At 41.9% G+C, this 18,425-nt stretch overlaps 1 protein-coding gene across 2 annotated transcripts in view; it reads left to right on the forward strand.

Moving 5' to 3' along the window:
• Positions 1-18,425, forward strand: part of kdm6ba (lysine (K)-specific demethylase 6B, a) — a 97,365-nt gene that overhangs the window by 30,209 nt on the left and 48,731 nt on the right. For both annotated transcript variants that reach the window (XM_030722579.1, XM_030722582.1), the window contains exon 4: positions 9,805-9,865. The gene's annotated coding sequence lies outside the window, so the exon portion shown is untranslated. The remainder of the gene's footprint in view (positions 1-9,804; positions 9,866-18,425) is intronic.

Consider the following 18,425-nt stretch of genomic DNA (forward strand, 5'->3'; position numbering starts at 1 on the left):
CTATAGTGTCTGTTTGCATGGAGTGTGTGTGTGTGTGTGTGTGTGTGTGTGTGTGTGTGTGTGTGTGTGTGTGTGTGTGTGTGTGTGTGTGTGTGTGTGTGTGTGTGTGCCTGTGTCATGTGTCTCAATGGCAGACAATGAACAGCTGCATGTGGCTTGTGTTTGTGTATCTGACAGCAGCTGGCCCCCCTCTCTCTCTCTCTCTCCTGTCTGGACTCACTGTGAGCCCTCCTCCTCCTCATTCTCTAGCTATCAGACCAACGACCATATATTTAATGCGCACACAAACGCACACACACCACATTTACTACAATCACTTTGTTTCTTGGTATAAGAGGAACCAGATGCAACACCACACACGCATGTGTGTGTCTTTTTGTATTGTGTGTGTGTCTGCCAATGTCCTTGCGTCTCCTTTTGTTCTTGGGTGTTTCTGTATACTTCTTGTGAGCGTGCTGTATGTAATCATACTGTACAAGATCATGAGTAAAGTTTGTGTGTGTGGACTTCGTCTCCTGGTTACGGTGCTCTTTGTTTTTTTCTTAATTTCCACTCTTTTCTTTTTTTTTTTTTTTTAGTTTAGTTTTTTTTGTTTGTTTTTTGGCATGCTGACTCAGCTTATCTGAAGAATTAATAGGGTGTGTATTGCAGCTCCAGCAATGTTTAATATGGTCTGTGTGCTTTCTGGGCTCAGATTCACGGCCCATTGAGCCAACAGTCTCTAACCACACTGTGTGTGTGTGTGTGTGTGTGTGTGTGTGTGTGTGTGTGTGTGTGTGTGTGTGTGTGTGTGTGTGTGTGTCTACTGTGATAGCATTTTAATGAGTCATTACAGCATATGTGTTGGCAGAGGTATGCTAGAAAAGTATTTACTGTATATGCGCTCTATAGGTGCACTGAAGGGAGCGTGCGTGCTTATGTGTTTGTGCGCACCCATGTATACAATGATGTATTGACCTTGTCTCTCATTGCCAGTTCCCAGAAGGTTGATGAATAAATAAAGGCGTGACGCCTTCCCAGTGAGCCTGTGTCTGCTGCTGGCAGGACAGAATGACACGACACACACACACACACACACACACACACACACACACACACACACACACACACACACACACACACACACACACATATAAGCTTGCTGCCACTCTGTTTGCAAGCCCATGTTTGCACAGTGGAATAATGTTGGTACTCTGCAACACTCTGACCCAGTGTCCTACCTTTTCTGTGCCTCTGCATTCAGGGGCATTTCTTGAATGTGCATTTGTGGGTTCGCTCGGCAAACTGCCCGGGTTCTCACCCTCTCCCGGTGGCCTTTTTGTTTCATAGCCTGCTTGGTCAGGTTTCCAAATTGCATCCGAGGCTTCTGGTATAGATTTTAGTTTGGAATTTAACACTGAGCAGATCTACATTCTTGCAGGAAACAGTCATAGCCTGTTCTTGAAATACTGTGCAGATATTACCTTTAACAGTAGACTTGTGTACTGCAGATGCAAAAAAAAAAAACCTGAAAAATCACTAAACACCTATTAGGTCAGGGTATCGTTTAAGGACTTCTCTCGATTGGCTAATGTTTTATGTTTGTAAGTGAACCATCAAGAGACCACTGTATAACAATGGTGTGTGTGGCAAGGCTACAAGGAGAGATCTACTGCTGCCTGTTTGTAGCTAAAGATCATCTGTATAAGCCAGTATGCTGGAGAAACAATATTTTGTGGATGGATAAAACCAAAATAGAACAGCTTTTGTTGTCAATGAGAAAGGGAAACACTGCGTTCCAGCAAGAACCTCATCCCATTGGTAAAACATGGCAAAGCATTTTGGGGCATAATTAAGGGTGAACTTAATTTTTAAACGCCGCTGTAACTGGTTGGTATGATGTGCTCAGACTCTGCCATGTGCACACACACACACAGACACACACACACACACACACACAGACACATACAGAGCGGTGGGAGTGGTCAATAAGATGAAGTCAGACCACTGCTGAGGTCATAGGGTTTAGAGCTCCGAGGGGTCAAAAAGTTAGGCCAGACAGTCGGGCTTCTGCACGTGCCCAGAGCAGGTGTCCTAGCAACCAGGCAGAGGGAGGGAGAGGTTACAAATACACAATGGAAGAAATGTGTGTAAGCAGTGAGGGAGACGCACACAAACATTCTCTCACACAAATATAGCACCGCTAAACAGCACATGCTGCGCCATGTTGAACACAGTCGTGGGATTTTTTTTTTTTTTTGCTTTTCAGCTTGATTTAGTGCCGTTGCGTCATGTGGTCATCTCCACCCACTTCATTTCACTGCATTCCATCTTCTAATTAGTAGCTGTAACAAAAACCATTCATTGGAAAAAAAGAAAAAAAAAACAGCTTCACACACAGTATATTCATATTCATGCAGTCACAAAATATACCTTTCATACAATCGGCGATTAAAAGCTGGACGGCATATTTGGCTCTAACTTCCCCAGAAGTGTTTAAGAATCGAGCACACTTGGAGGGTTTCAGCTGACCACATGTTTCTAATTCAATAAATAATCTGTGCACACACACACACACACACACACACACGTGTAACTTTTACACATGGCGAAACATGTTTATTCTTCCTACTGTAACATTGATTTGTGGAGGAAAACTGTTTGGGTCTTACAAGGTTCTGGTTGGTGTTTGTGTTTATTTCTTTCACTAAAGAAATAAGCCTGACAAACTGGAGTGCATGTGTTACTGACTTCAGGGCTTTGGCCTTGTGAGTAGCTTGTGTATGGCATGGGTTCAGCGCGTCTTTCTGGGGAATGATAGACTCTTGTTTCTGTTTTGTTCTTGCAAATTTGTGAGCAGTAACTTTACCCGTTCGTAGCCATACCTCCTGTAAAGTGGATGCCAGCAGGGGTAGTTTGCTATCAGAAGCCGTACAACAAGTCATGTTAGCAGTGCTCGAAACCCGTATAAAATCTGCTCTTCAAAAAGAAAGGTAAATTCATCTTACCTTTCTGTTTGAAATCAAGCCAAACTGTTTTTTTTTTTCTCAGCACATAGATTTTTTTTTTTTGCCATTGATTAGATATTTCCCTTCAATGCTTTCTTGTGTAAATATTGCTTAAGGTGTCCTGTGAAATTACTTTGGCATTGCTCCAAGACTTTCTATGGTAGAGAAAACTCTTCCGTTCTGTTCAATGTGTGTTTATTTTTAGGAACCAGTGTTTGCATCACACTCCTTTATTTGCAGTGGGTGAAGTTACACATTTCATCTGCAGAGCTGCTCCTTTTTTTTCCACATTGACTTTGGTGCTTGTCCTGGAACTTGAAAATGAGCTTCACCTGCAGTATAACTCATTCAGCTTGTGGCACGTGTGTACCTGTCATTTCTGTGGAAAATCTGGTCACTGACTTAGCTGTGGTTTGGGCTTTTGTGGTCTTCTACCTATTCCTATTTAGCCATGTGCAATCGGTGCAGTCACTGCTACAGCTCTTATTAACACCACTATAACTTATAACAGCGGCTATCATGAAACCAAGCAAGCTGAGGTTCATCGTGTCGGTAGTGTATCTCTATCGTCTTTACATAATGGCTTCGAATCCCAACTGTGACATATACGACTTTAGTTACGCTTCATCCACTTTTGACATTTATCTTCATCTTTTTTTTGGATCTATTACCTGGAAAGTTATACAGTGACCTTTCTGCTAGGCTTACCTTTGGCAGTTGCAAACAGGGTTAAAAGTGCTTTAAGTTTATCTTTTCTTTGACACTCAGAGGAAGTTACATATGCTATTTATGACAGTAGATTTTTGTTTGTTTTGGTTTTGTTTTTCATTTTAAAAGGACGTGAGCACATACAGTTCATAGAAAGTGGACATCTTTGATGTGGGCTTACTGGTGTACGGTCTCAGTAATCTAAGTCAGTTATAAATTCCTTCATGCCCTGTCTACGTCCCTGCCGGATACTCTTTACACACATATAATGAGATGTCCCTTTTGAGGTCAGGGCTGCACACATCAAAGCAAAGCACACCGGCAAGTCAGTAGCCACGTCACTCCATATGTGCTGGCAGTTTTCTGTGTCAACATCATTGAAAACAGTCCCATAATAATTCTTTAAATGTCACTTTTCTAATTCTATAAGCTGTATATTCTGTGACAGAGCTGCCTGGTTCAAGTTGAAATTGATTATGATCACCAATTTATGTGCACAAACTGGAGAGCAATGTGCACTGTGCCCAAAAAGACACTGTTGTAATTACTTACTTTATTTCCTCGTGTACACAAAAGGTTACAGTTGAACAGGAACAGAGTTGTAGAGAAACTTGTCTGTGGAATTTTCCATGGGTTCTCTCTAGCTTCCTCCCACAGTCCAAAGCCATGCAGTTAGTGGGGTTAGGTTAACTGGCGATTCTCAATTGCCTATAGATGTGAATGTGAGTGCGCACAGAGAGACAGAATGGTTGGCCATCTCTCTGTGTTAGCCCTGCGGCAGACTGGTGGCCTATCCAGGGTGTACCCTGCCTCTCGCCCTATGGCAGGTGGGATAGGCTCATGTTACTATGATAAAACGGGAAAAATCACAAATCTGTTACCATCTACATGTGCAGACATTCACATTAGCTACTCACATTCAAAGTCCAGTCAGAACTTCATAGTCATGAAGGAGAAAATTTAGAAATTCCCCAGAATGTGCAAAATCGCAAAGGAACTCACCAACCTGGCTGAGGTTGTATTTTGGTTTTATATATAGGAATATAACCAGAATACAACCAATTGAGTCAAGCCCTGTATTGCAGAGAGATGTGTTGCAGTTGAGTTGCGATCGTTGGTGCAGACTGACTGCGTTTATAAATTAGATGGCAGACCTTCTCCAGTCTGAGAGTGATTACAGTCAGACTGAGTTGGACCGTGATTGTTTGGAGACAGGCACACCCCCCACCCCCCCACCCCCAGTCACAAAGAGGTTGCCATCCTATTTTTACTCTAATGTGACTTAGTCATTATGATGATAGCCGATGTGAATTTAGACCTTCAGTCTACTTGCGCCCTACTCGGTCACTTTGACGTCATGCACGCACATAGGGCCACATCACCATCCATGTGTACATAGTAGGCTATCCTGTCTCTTACATCCCTTCATCACTAATTAGTTAGGCAGTAAAATGTGAGAACAATCACAGCTCCTTGAACCTGTATCTCTCGTGGCCTAACCACCACATGCACACAGTCAATGATCAGAGGCAAAGAGAGCTATACATTTAGATTTATTCACCGTGTGAATAATGTGTTATAATGCCGTAATTCTAAATCAGTTATTTGCCAGGAATAGGTGTAGAAACAGGTGCCTAAGAGAAAATCATAATTCAAGCTGGTAAGATATCGTCACGACAGCGGACAAAAAAGACCGAGCAGATTGGACAGACAGAGGCAACAGAGATGATAGCATATGGATGAAGAAAGAAAACTAATTTTAAAAAAAGCAGAGTTAGGCTGGGTGTTGATTCCTCTAGGAGTAATGGTCCCAGGTGTGGGAGATAAGGGGAGACAGGAAGGATGAGGGAAGGCGAAGGAATCTAGGTCCCCATATGCCATATGATGTTTGTGTTCCCCTCTTTCTTCTCTCTCTCTTTTATGCCCTTTCATTTCAGGCTTTGCACAGACTCAGTGAGACATGCTGATCTTAGATTGCCTTCATTCTGTTTGTGCATCTTACTCGCCATTCTGGCTCTCTCTCTCTCAGCATCTTTACTAGCCATTATAGTGCACTGCAGGTTAAGTGAGGTGACAGTGGAATTGAGTGGGTGGTGGTTTGGCGATGGAGTGACTGCGTGGCTGTTTGCATATGCTTTTGTGTGGATTTCAGTAAGCTTCACGATTTGTCCTCACAGTCTAAGTTGTGTTTAGTGGGGATTTCTATTTGGTTCTCTTTTTCTGTTTAACTTGTCTCGCGTTTACATTGCTTGTTGTCTGAATGTGAAATTCTCTCTAAAAGCTACAGCAGGTCTGGTTGTTAAAGTGGAGTTGTTATTTTTTTTTTTTTCCAGGTTTTCCTCTGCTGCACAGATTTGTGAGTACAGTGCAGGGCCACGTATCCCCACCAGTGTTTCCTTCCTTGACCACAGTGCAGAAACATGCCACGGGTTGAAAGGACATGTCGTCTAAAAATAGCCGCTAAACTCAATCACCCCTCCCTTGAAGCAGCCCCACTCTGGCCGGATGATCACCTCCCCAATCAGTGATCTCTCCACCCCAGCATGAAATGCAGGCTGCTCCCACTGTACATTCCACCCAGAGGAATGAGCCAACCCCCTTGTAAATTAGAGAGAGGGGGACTGTCATTGTTTTCTGCCAAACAAAGGCAGCTAACAAACAGGAGCAGAACAGCTTCCAGCCAGTGGTTAGTTTGGCTTAGCAGCCAAGGGGCCTGCTGCTGCGTCACAAGGTTGGAGTGCCTCAAGGATCCGTCCCAGGGCCCCTTTTTGCTTTCTTTTTTTTTCTTCCCCCCACACTATTATAGCTATGTGCATGTAAGTGTGCCCATGTGTGGGCCCTCAGGCTGTTGTCAGGCAGTTCACAGGAGCTGTTGTGAGCTAGCCTGGCTGACTGTGTCTACCTACATATCTCTGCTCCCTAAAGAAGCAGAAAGAAAGAAGAAGGAAAGGCAGGAGACTGGGGAACGAGGAGTGGGCTTACAACAGAGGGATCCAGTGAATTCCTTGACGTGTATAAAACATGTCCGCAGGGGGAATTACAAGCACAGCAAGATTCCCAGACTTCCAACTTCTTAAACCAACACTCCCCCCCCCCCCCCCGTGCGCCATTCTCAGCCCCCCCCCCCCCCCCCCCCCCCCCCCCACTCCTTGGCCCAGGAGTAGTTAAAGCCAAGGGATAATCTGTAGAGGAATTCCAAAAGGCAGGAATCCAGGGATTATCCAAAAGAAGAAAATGGTAGATGGTGGAATTATTTAGGGTTTACCTGAAATCATTGCTTGGGTTTTGTGCTTTGAGATTTAAATTTTGCCAAGGCGTGATTGATTTTTAGTTAGAAAATAAGGTGCATTTATAGTGCTCTCGCTGTGTTAAAGTCAACTTCTGGAAAATCTGAGAGTTTCCTAATGCAGACAGAAGGCAGATTTGATTTAAGGAGAGTTGTTTTTGCTGTTGGATTTTCTAATTTTAAAAAATCATCAGAAGGGAAAGGAAATAAATAACACTATTTTAACCAACACTGGACAATGGGATGTTTTTATAGTTTCATGATATTTCGTTGCTTATTTGCCTGATTTACGTTTCTGGGTTACCAGAAAGTCTGACACTGAGTAGCATCTAGCATTACTAGTGCTAAATATGAGATAATGGTGCCATTGTTTGATCAGCAGATTCAATCAGGATCAATTCAATTAACTGAAAACTGTTTTCATAAACTGGAAATTGTATAACAAGTTGATTTTATTTTTATTTTTTTTATTAGTCCTACCGTATTAAATGTGAGTATTTGCTGCCTTCACCCTTTATTTCAGTGCAGGTTTTGGATAAAATTGGGTTGGATAAAATGATCATTACTTATTGTGATTGCAAATATTTCAGATGCTTTTTGACAACAGATTATAATCAGAATAATTAATAATGAAATAATCCTTAATTATAACCTCAATGAGGTGAAACTAAGACTGTGGGTATTTGCACAGAGCTCTCTGTGTTGTAGTGAAATCATTATTGCTCTTTATTACTTTACTTGACCTCCAGTATTTGGCAGAGAATATCTTCTGGCATTCCTTGTGTGGCTGCAGTAAATATAGGCTGGCAGCAGAGCAGTGTTCTGTTACACTATCTGTGTATGGCTGTTATTGTAAACAGGCTACATCTTTGGGGCTTAGCTCCTCCTGTCCTACTTAGCTGGTCGATAAACAGGCTTTAGCTTTAATTATGTGATGTCTGATATTGCGCGTTCTTACATCATGCTGGTATCTTGTTTATGTGTTTTGTCTGGGCCTGTGTTATTTTGTGCATGCGTGTGTGTTTGCCCATCACTATTTCTCCAAGCCTCTGCCTGTGTGTGTAGTTTGGATATCTGAGGATATAATAACTGTGGGTGTATGTCTGGCAAGTGTAATCGCTGCCACTCTGTGTGGCTGGTCAGTGTGTGTGTGTGTGTGTGTGTGTATTTTCATATTTACATGGAAGATTACATCATCTCCTGTGTTTTGGGGTTTCTTTGTTTTTTAATGTCAGGACACATTTTCTGCTATAGTTTCATCTTTGTAATTTTAAGTTAATACATATGATTTTGTGTGTGTGTGTGCGTGTGCCACGTGTTTTAGTGTTTGCAGGCTAGGGAGAGATGATTGACCTCCTTTACTGTTAATATACAATTACTACCCACTTTAGATACACTGGTAAAATATTATACCCAATCCAACACCTTTTGTATGAAGTAGAATATGAATGGATACATTCTATTTGAACCAACACTAGCATCCCATTGTCCATTCAAACATAACATACATAAGTAGGACAAAATATAAGGAGCACTTTTAAATGTAGCGCAGTTCTGTACTCCACCTAGTCCACTAGTTACCTCAATAATAAACAAAAACTTAATTTATCATCTTTTTTGACAAAATCCACTAAAACTGCAATTTACAAACTTCTTAAAAGTGAGTGAATTGCATTAGATTTTCTCTCACCACAGCAGTATCATTGAGTGTTGTGTTTGCTGAAATGTTAGTACACTAATATATTTATTGGATCTGAATTTAATATTTTTATTTATAATCTCTAAACTATGTAAGTCTTTGCCAGTATTATTTAAGCTTTATGCCAGAAAACAATCAAGGAAACACTACTGTGCTTCATAATACAAGTTGTATAATCAACCAAGGTCCAAGAATGGGTCTGTAAAAAAACAACAAAAACATCTGATTTCAATTTGGCCAATTTCCCCATCAGAGTCTTCTTGTCATGTCAGTCCTGACAGCTTTCTTTGCCACTTCTGTCTTTAGATCATGTCCCATCCCAACCCTCGGCAAACATAAATTCTTAATTCAAACTGGCCCCACTTCTTTGTGGAGGATTATCTAATGATGAGTGCTGGGGTTCTGGCTATTACTCAGCAGTTTTCACTTTAAAGAGTTCACAGTTTCAAAGCCTGAGGTGTGACCAGGTGCATCCTGAGGTATCTGAGGGACAACATTCAACAGAAACAACCTTGAGTGTGCCAGCATACTTTATAAAAACAGTATTTTCTTTGGTCACATCAACACAATCTTTGCTCACCACCTGCCCCAGTTTTGTCTGCTTTCCAAAAACTTACGGGAGTGCTCCTCTGACACACTGGAGGAGATCCAGCATGTATCACAGAGATACAAGCTCAAGGGGACAGAACAGGACTTCTGCTGAGCAATCTGTCTGGACATGCACGATGACTTTGCCCAAATGTTCCTCTGGTGTCATTTTTGGATTTTTAATGGCCAATTTTGTAGACGTTCCCGTGTCTCACACAAACAGAGCGTCAGTATCGTGCCTCACTAATGCCCTTGTGGCTGATGGGGAGCAAAATCCTGCTCAAGGTTGCAAATTTTTACCAAAAGTGTGAAGAGGATCGATTTAGAATCGAAATGCACACCCACAGTTTCGATGCGAAATGTTAAGATAAAGTGTAAAGTTCGGTATCCACGTGCTTTTAATCAAATGCAATAGAAGTGGTGGCCTGTGTGAAGTGGCTTTTTACTCAGCACTACTATGTCTGATGTCTATTGGCCAGTGCCACTGTGGAAACGTGTGAATTATTTGTAATCTCTGTGGTATGCTTGCTTTTCAGGTACAGGCATTTGGCCACCCACTTAGTCCATACACATCCAGAGTGCCCTCAACAGTGGCAGGTAAGATGAACAAGCTTATCCGTTTGTGTGTGTGTGTGTGTGTATGTGTGTGTATTTCTACTCTAATAGATTATCGATGCACTGCTGGGTTGGTTGGCTGCAGCAGACAGTGGAAATGGGCCTGGACTCCCCTGAGGAAACAAGATATCTCTAGTACACACATACGCACACACACACACACACAGTAGCTACAGACACAGGCACAATGTGACTTACGAGAAAAACGTTCTCATGCGCAAGACTTTAAAGCATATTTTGCGCACTCGCACACACTTACGAACAATTAGACACACCACACACCTGCTGGGTTTTCAGATGAAGCTGAGCTCCAGTCTGGCTCTAACTGAAGATGAAAGGGGGAGAAGAAGAAAGACAGGCAGGAGGGAAAGGAGGAGGAGGGACTAGAGTGAGGGATGGGAAGGGTGAGTAGAAGAGAGGTGTGTAGGGAGGAATAAGACAAAGAAAGAAAGCAGATAAAGAGGAAGAGGAGGGGCATGGATGAAGAATGATGCCCAACTCTTCCTCCTCTCCTCCCTTCTTTCTCACTCTCCTTTGTGAACAGATGGATGGAGATTGTAATGAGAGCCAAAACAGAAAAAAGGGACAGACAGATACATACATACATACAGTACATACACACCAGCAGCACTCCACTGGACAGATGCAGTACTTTGCATCCCATGTAGTTTGCTGTTTGTTATCCCCAGCCATCATATTTACATGTGACATGGTCAAACTGTGTGTGTGTGTGTGTGTGTGTGTGTGTGTGTGTGTGTGTGTGTGTGTGTGTGTGTGTGTGTGTGTGTGTGTGTTTGTGTGTGTGTGTGTGTGTGTGTGTGTGTGTGTGTGTGTGTGTGTGTGTTAGTCAGGTTAGACAGGTTCTGCAATAAAGCAAATTCACTGTACACAAACAGTGTTAGGAATCTGAACACTGTGTCTATCTAGGATGTTTCTCCTAGATAGACACACAGGGAAGGAGGTGAGGCTTCAGGCATATGATGCATCAGATGATCAGAGGAAAGAAAGAGATGAGGTGAGATGGAGGGAGGGAGGGAGGGAGGAAATAAGTTTGCAAGTCCTGTAGGTTTTGCATGCAGAGCTTGGAGGAGTATGGAGAAGAATTCAGATGTTGCAGTGTCAGTGAGTTCACCAGCATTATGTGTAATTTATTGCATATTACAACACACTTCTGTGTGCTGATGGGCATTTATAATATCACCACCTTGACTTATTGCATCATGGATTCTGTGAATGCCCCCCTTTAGAATTCAACTGTTCATGGAGATGGTGCATAAAAGTTGCTAAGAAGAGAAAAAAAAAACACTATAGAGTCGTATGATTTACAAGTGATGTAATGTTGATATCGTCCTGAGTTAAAAGTTCCGCTAATGGATCTTAAAGAAAATACTCAGCTAATTACATCTGCATGAGGATATTTCTGCAGATTTTTTTTCTACTGACACTAAAGTGCTCGGGTTAGCCCGAGAGGAAGGCTTTATTTTTCATTTCAGCCTCAGTAGCGCTTGTTATGGTAATGTTCTACATTAACATACTGTGGTTGGGATAAATATGATTATTTGGTAAAAGTATGGATGTCGGCAAGCTTGCTGAAACTTGATGGACATTTTCCAGATTACGTTGTGAAATCCAGACCCCCCCCCCCCCCCCCCCCCCCCCCCCCCCCCGTGTCATTCCCATCCACTCAAAGAAATGACATGAAATAAAGCAGGCCGACAAAAATGTAAAAAATATTCACATTTCAAGGGTACATGTGTTTCCATATAGTAGCAAACCTGATAGGGTTTTTTTCCTTTTGACATCTGTCAACTTGTGTCCACTATTCTGCTATTTACAGATCACAGTAGGCACAATTGTCCTGTTGTATGTATGTGAATGACGTTGGATTGATAGTTGAATTCCAGCTAAAGACACAAATCCCCTTTGGGGTTACGTCAGGAAGAGCATCCGGCGTGAAACTCTGCCAAATCAAACATGCGGAGCGACCTGCTGTGATGGCCCCTTGTGACAAATGAGCAGCCAAAAGTAGCTTCTCTATTTCCTTGCCTTGTACTTTTTGTTAGTGAAAGGAGCACAGCCTCTGTGTGTGTGTGTGCACTTCTGTGGTCATTCACCCTAAACGTAGTCAGCTCACTGCCAGAAATGCTCTAATTTTGTAATCCAACAAGTTTAGTTTAAGTCTGTTTCTTAAACCAGATCCACCCTCTCCTCCGTCTCTCTCAAATTATATTTAGATCTAACTGTTCCTTTAATCTTTGCAAACTTTTAGACCACTGAACCAAAGTGAAATCTAAATAAGGTGTTTTCCATCACTTCTTTTGAAGTGCCCTAGAAAGCCGGGAAGTGTCTTTCAACAGCTGATTGGTGTTAGGTTTCCTTGTTACAGAACTTTTAGCTCGGCTGTTTTGAAGGAAAAGTCGAGCTATCGTCATACCTTTGGCGGTGGCAGCTGTTCCACAAAACCTTTAACGGCCATAACTCGAGAACAATGTGACCTAGGACGCTCAAATTCACACGTAGATGCAAACTGTTCAAGCAAGACCCATCAAACTTCACGTACTTCTTCATTGACTTTACTATAACAGCATTGTGTCCCTGATTGGCTTCGCATAATCATGTGATCATATTGTGCTGTGTGATTGGCTATACCTACTTGACCATTACTGACTGAAATGGAGAAAGTGGGGATTTCACTGAACAGCTTGCAGTTGCTGGATAGTGAGAAACCAGAGAATCACAATTTTCTAGGTAAAGAGCCAGGCTGTTCAGGGTAACATCAGTTCAAGGCTGCAGCCTTATTGATTAGCCCGTGATGCCAACTTCTGATTGGCTGAGCATTGTCTAACATGTTGGTCAGGGACGACTCATGGCCATAAATAGTACAGACTATGACTTATCATTGAGCAATATTAAAGCCATACCTACTGCTCAGCAATACTGCTCAAATGTAAACAACATGGTTGCCTTATGATTTATAGTGATGTATACACAACGCGCTGATATCAACATGTTGTAATATTCCTGTGCACACATAAGTACAATATGATACATTCTAAGTATGCATTCCATCTGGTTTATTGTTATAGATCGGCGGTTTTCAAAGTGTGAGGCGCGCCTCCCCTAGGGGGCGCCAGAGCACTTTAGGGGAGGCGCGGTGCGAGGGAAAAAATAAACCGGGAAAAGAAGCTATCTGCTTGCTGTCTACTGATGTGAGAGAAAGAATGGACAAATTTTTAGTAAAGAAAAAGGCAGGGGAGACAAGCTCTGGCGTAAGCAGAAAAAAGAGGAAGTATGACCACGACTACTTAAAGTATGGATTTTGTGATGAGTTTGGGGTTGTTCTTATCATTAGAAAAATGAAAAAAGGGCATATTTGCCATACAAAGGCCCTGATAAAATAATTAAAATGGGAGGAAATGTTTTAAAATGTTCATGCGTTAAATTTCATTCAGATAAAGTGTCATTTTAAAAGATGAGATGGTTCTAAAATAAAAGCAATTAGAAGGTGTTTTGTAGTGGCATTTGTTTGTGTGTGGGTTGATTATTGGGGGGGGGGGGGGGGCGCAGCAGGCATTGTGCTCCTTGGAGGGGGGCTCACCCTTTCATACTTTGAAAACCCCTGTTATAGATTATATAAAAGACAATATGTAGTACACACCCTTGTATGAGAGTGCAGTGTGTTCTTTCTCTAATTTGTTTAACATGGAATTGTTTTGCATTTATTCTAGGACGTGGTTACCAAAAAGAATTTGTAGAAATGTTAGCAGTAATCACAGAATATTAATCTCTTACAGCATGCTTAAAATTGTTTTGATTTAATGAGTATTGTAAATATTGCAAACATATTTTTGTTGGAATATGTTTTATGTCTTAAGTAACCCAGGGCTTACTAAAAGCATTTGGATAAAAGTTTAGGGCAAGGCCTCCAAATCAGGGCCAAATAGTTTTGCAGAAGGTAATAAAATGTCTGCTGAAGGGTTTTCTGTTATGAAATGGGGCTGTAATGTTATCCTGACTTCCACATTTATTTTATATTTCCATTAATCGCAGGAGGATATCCCCATCACTGATGGGTCTTGTTCACTACTTTCAAGCCTTTCTTAACTTTTCTGAAAGAAGTGCCAAAAATGGTCTTCAAAAACGCTTACTAACGGTCTTCCCGAGAGTTGGATTGGAAGATTAATTTCTCTCATGTATGTTGGGTAAATGGCCACAGGCAGCAGCTGCTTAGCTTAGTGCAAAGACTGTAAACAGACATCCTGAAGTCTTGTCATCACTGTGTGTTTGGAAGGCATCCAGCTTAGTTTTCAGGAAGCTACCGTTCCAGGCAAAGAAAGTGTGGCACATGACCCTTTGGAAAACCGCAACGTGTCAGTTTTACTCTTCTTCTAAGCTAAGTCTTGGCAAGGAAGCATACACTTCTTAAAGACTCATATCGTAGCCGCACATACAAAAAGATGCATGTGTGTCTTCACAGAGAAAGCTTATGGGTCATTTTAGCTGTGTGTGGTTTATTTGCCTCTACCTACAGGGTAAATTGGTTACTGATTTAAAACGGTGAGCTTGCAACACTTTTCTGTAGTAACTGATTAAAAACACTGGTAATCCTCCTTCCAGTTGAACTTGTGGTAGGGAATCAACGGCAGAAGAAGAGTGTAAGATATTTGAGGGAAATAAAGAGGGAGGGGCTGCCAGGAGAGGCAAAGCCTAAACTAGTATTAAATGAACACAGCTGTGCCTCGTTAAACATTAATTGGCAATTAATCAGACACCCCCCCCCCAAGTTGATTATATCTTTATATCTTTAAAAAAGAGAGACAGGGAGAATAAAGTAAATTATTCACTAGTAGTCTGTTCCACCACAGCCTTTCTCTCTCTCTCTCTCTCTCTCTCTCTCCCTCCCTGCTTCTTCTCTCCTCCATCTTCTAGCCCGTTCATTCAGTTCATTAATCTAGTTTTATGCTTTTATCTGCACTTCCTTCCCCTCACCCATCTATAGTTCATCCAAAGATGGAAAGAGAGAGAGTGAAAGAGAGATGTAACAACACAGAGGAAGTGCCAGAGGGGAAAGGACGGAAGACAGGGAGGCAGGAGAAGAAGGATTTCTACAGGAGAACGGGACTGTTGGTGAACTGTGTGCGGAAATGTGTCCACGCTTGCTGATTCTGTTATCTTAAGTTACTAAATGGTAAATGGACTGGTTCTTGTATAGTGCTTTTCTACTCTATATATACACTTTAGAATAGATCATAGCCAACAACTGAATTTTAGCTCCACCCCGTTCTGCTCTACATTATCCAACTGTGTTGATGCAGCCAGGCTCACAAATTGTTCTTCTGACTTAGATATTTTACTTCTTTGTTGGTTTTTGTATTTTACAGTAACCATTGTGGGCTTCTTTTCTGTTAAATCTGCCAGCATCTGAATGCTTCAGCTTCATGTCTGAATACACACCCGGCTCACTTTTGTGTACTCTTACTATATCCGACCTAGTGGCTTTAAACCACCAGTTTTAACACAGCACAAGACTAAATGCGTGATGTCACAATAAAGAATAGGCACCCACAAGTTTACATCTGACTCATGTCTCTACTGTATCGCCTTACTAAAAGACTGGATTAAGGAGGACAACACATGTGTTTATGCATGGAGAAAAACAGCATTAACTTTATTGATATTTCTAATAAACTCTCCCTGACATGGAGACAACGAGACATGGATCTAACATAATTTGCAGCACGTACTTCATTTTTGACTTTTGAGCTGTCCTTTCAAAACCTGCAGTTCAATAATTCCTGTTATGAAGCTTTATTCAAGTGTGCATGAATCCATTCCTATAACTGCGTGTAGGATGTGGCGTCTATGATTAACAAAGTAAGATGTGCCCAATGTAAGTAACATTACGTTACTTAACGAGACATAACGTGGTCCTTCTCCGGAACACCGTTGAAGGAAGTTACGAAACTTGTCAGATGTAGCTCCGGCTCCCAAAAGGTGTGGGAAGAGCAGGTTTCAAGACACTGAATCGAGAAGCACTCGGAACATAAATCTGGCCGGTTTTGAATCTATATCCGCTTTGGAGACGGTTTTCGAAAAAAGCTCAAATTCTGGTCCGAGGCAGGGAGGAAAATTGTATTTTCAAATACAACCAGCCAGTGCCGATACACTCTCAGAACAACCTGCGAGCGACGCTGACGTTCATACGCAGCATATGTGGCCGCAGGCGCTTTCTGTTCCTCCTGTAAAGTGTTTGAAGACAAACTGTGTGTGCGCAGTAAACCCAGTCTGTCCTGCAGATCCAGTGCTTCAGGCTCTTCTGCCCAGTGCTACAAGCTTATATAACAGTACCGATTACAGCAGCAAGAATAACCTGCCTTACACTCACTGACACACTTTTTTTTTTTCCCGCCTCCCCTCGATCTGTCGCTATCTCCTCATCCCAGCTCACACTTGTTTCCTCTCCCCCACATCTAGGCTATTTCCATCTCACTCAATTAAATGCTCTCTCAAACCCTCTGTGTCTTTTCATTATCTGTCACTGCTTCCTTTCTCTTTGCTCTCTTTATTGGTGTCACTTTGGCTACATCCCAAAATTCCCGCCTATTATTCACCCTTTGTCCACTTGTACCTCTGTTTCTCACTTTTTCAGTCCTCTCTATCAGTTGCCATCCATCTCCCCTCAAAATCTTACTCTCTTCCTCTCGCTCTCTCACTCCGTCTGGGCTTCGGCTCAATAATTACAAATGCTATTGGAAATTGGCTGGGGGCCAAATCAGCACAGCAATCAATACAGCTAAAGAATTATGTAATGTGGCACCATATTGACTGGCTTTCTCTCCGCATTCCTTCCTGGGTGGTTTCCTCTTCTGCTCCCTACCCTCTGCTATTGTCTCACCTTGTTTACTTCCTTCCTTTTTTTTTTTTTTTTCTTTTTTTTTCTGGCCCATTTAACCAAATAAATTGTCAGTCTTATTATCTACAGCCCAAGTTATGGGCATATTATGCACACTGGTGTGCAGATTTACGCAGCTGTCACATCTGAATAACTGCCAAGCATCAAAGTCTAAATGTGTTACAAATGTAATCAGATCTTTAACCTGACAGTGGTGGGAACCATTAAAAGGAACAGAAAAAGGGGGGACGCACTCTGGGGTTCAGTCGGTGTGAAGGTTCATTTGTTCTCGTTCGGCGCTTAATTACAGTGCAGCCAGAAGCCAGGCAGAACATTAGAAGTGAAACGTGGACAAACTGAAACTACTGTAAGCACTTTGTCAATTTTCCTGCTTGCTAGGGTAAAATTGTAACAGTGCTTCTGCTCGTTCAAGTCTGTGACCATGTTTTTATTTTTTTTGTTTTTTGTGCATATATTCACAGCAACGTTTTATTAACTTGATCAAATTAATTATGTCACGTCTTTGTTTAACTTCCTCGCTGGGCTGCTGCCAAGCTCCTTTTCTTAGCCAGTGTGAGTATAACTGCACCAGGCTGCAGATGTGCGACCGTGTACCCTGTTATTCTTAGAAGTGTGCAGTTTGACTCCTCTGTGAGCTAGTTGCCTACATCAGATCCCTTTGTGTATTAGAGCGCTATTTATATGTCTTGGTCTCAAATTATTGTACTGCTTAATTTAACATTTGAACTGTCACCTGTAAGGCATTGACTTTGTAACGTGTACAAAAGGTGACTGATCGGAAAGTTTCATTTACTGACCCAACAAGAGGACCGCTGAGCAGGTGCCAGAGCTCGGCTGTTTTGGATTCGGGAGAGAAAAGTTATGGCCAATGTTAAAGTTTTAGTGGAATTTCAAAGTCAAAAAGGGGGATAAATTGATATTAATAGTGATCAGCACCTCTAGATTTATAATACAGTGAACTCATCCAAAATTTTTAGTAGATGCATCTATGGTGTGAATTTGAACATCTGAGGTTCTCGGGTTTTGGGCAGCGTTGCAGGACAGCCAACGCCAAGGCTACAACAATGGCTCGACTTTGTCTTCAAAGTAGCCGAGTTAAAAATGTAAAAAAAAAAAAGAATTAAAAAATTTCACAATCGTCCTTATTCAAACATTATATCAGAGGACCTGGATGGTTGCACAGAGCAGATGTTGTATTAGCAGCAGTGGAGTTCATCCTAGTTAAATTTTGCACTTTAATCATCACATTCTTGCCCTTTCATGCATAAAAGTAATATTTATATCTCCACTCCATTATTTCCTCCTTTGCAACACAAATAACAACATGACTGTAACTTTAATGTGACTACAGTAACGCACTGCTTTGGTACCCATTGCACCCAACACCGATTAAAAGTCCTAATCAGCTGAAAGAATGCATTTTAATTGTTTACTGCAGCTGTTCTGCAGAAAGTGCATCAAGTATGTACGGATTATTTCCTGTTACCTTTCTGTTTGGTCATGCAGCGTGGAGCTGTGTCTCATGGTGCCCTGGCATTTTTGTGGAGAGGGGAGGGAGAGAGGGGAAGCAGTCTATAGGAGTCAATAGTAGTGCCTATATTTCCTCCAGTTTGTGCCCTGGTCCGAGTG

This window comes from Archocentrus centrarchus (assembly GCF_007364275.1).
Source record: "Archocentrus centrarchus isolate MPI-CPG fArcCen1 chromosome 18 unlocalized genomic scaffold, fArcCen1 scaffold_23_ctg1, whole genome shotgun sequence".
NCBI classification, from domain to species: Eukaryota; Metazoa; Chordata; class Actinopteri; order Cichliformes; family Cichlidae; genus Archocentrus; species Archocentrus centrarchus.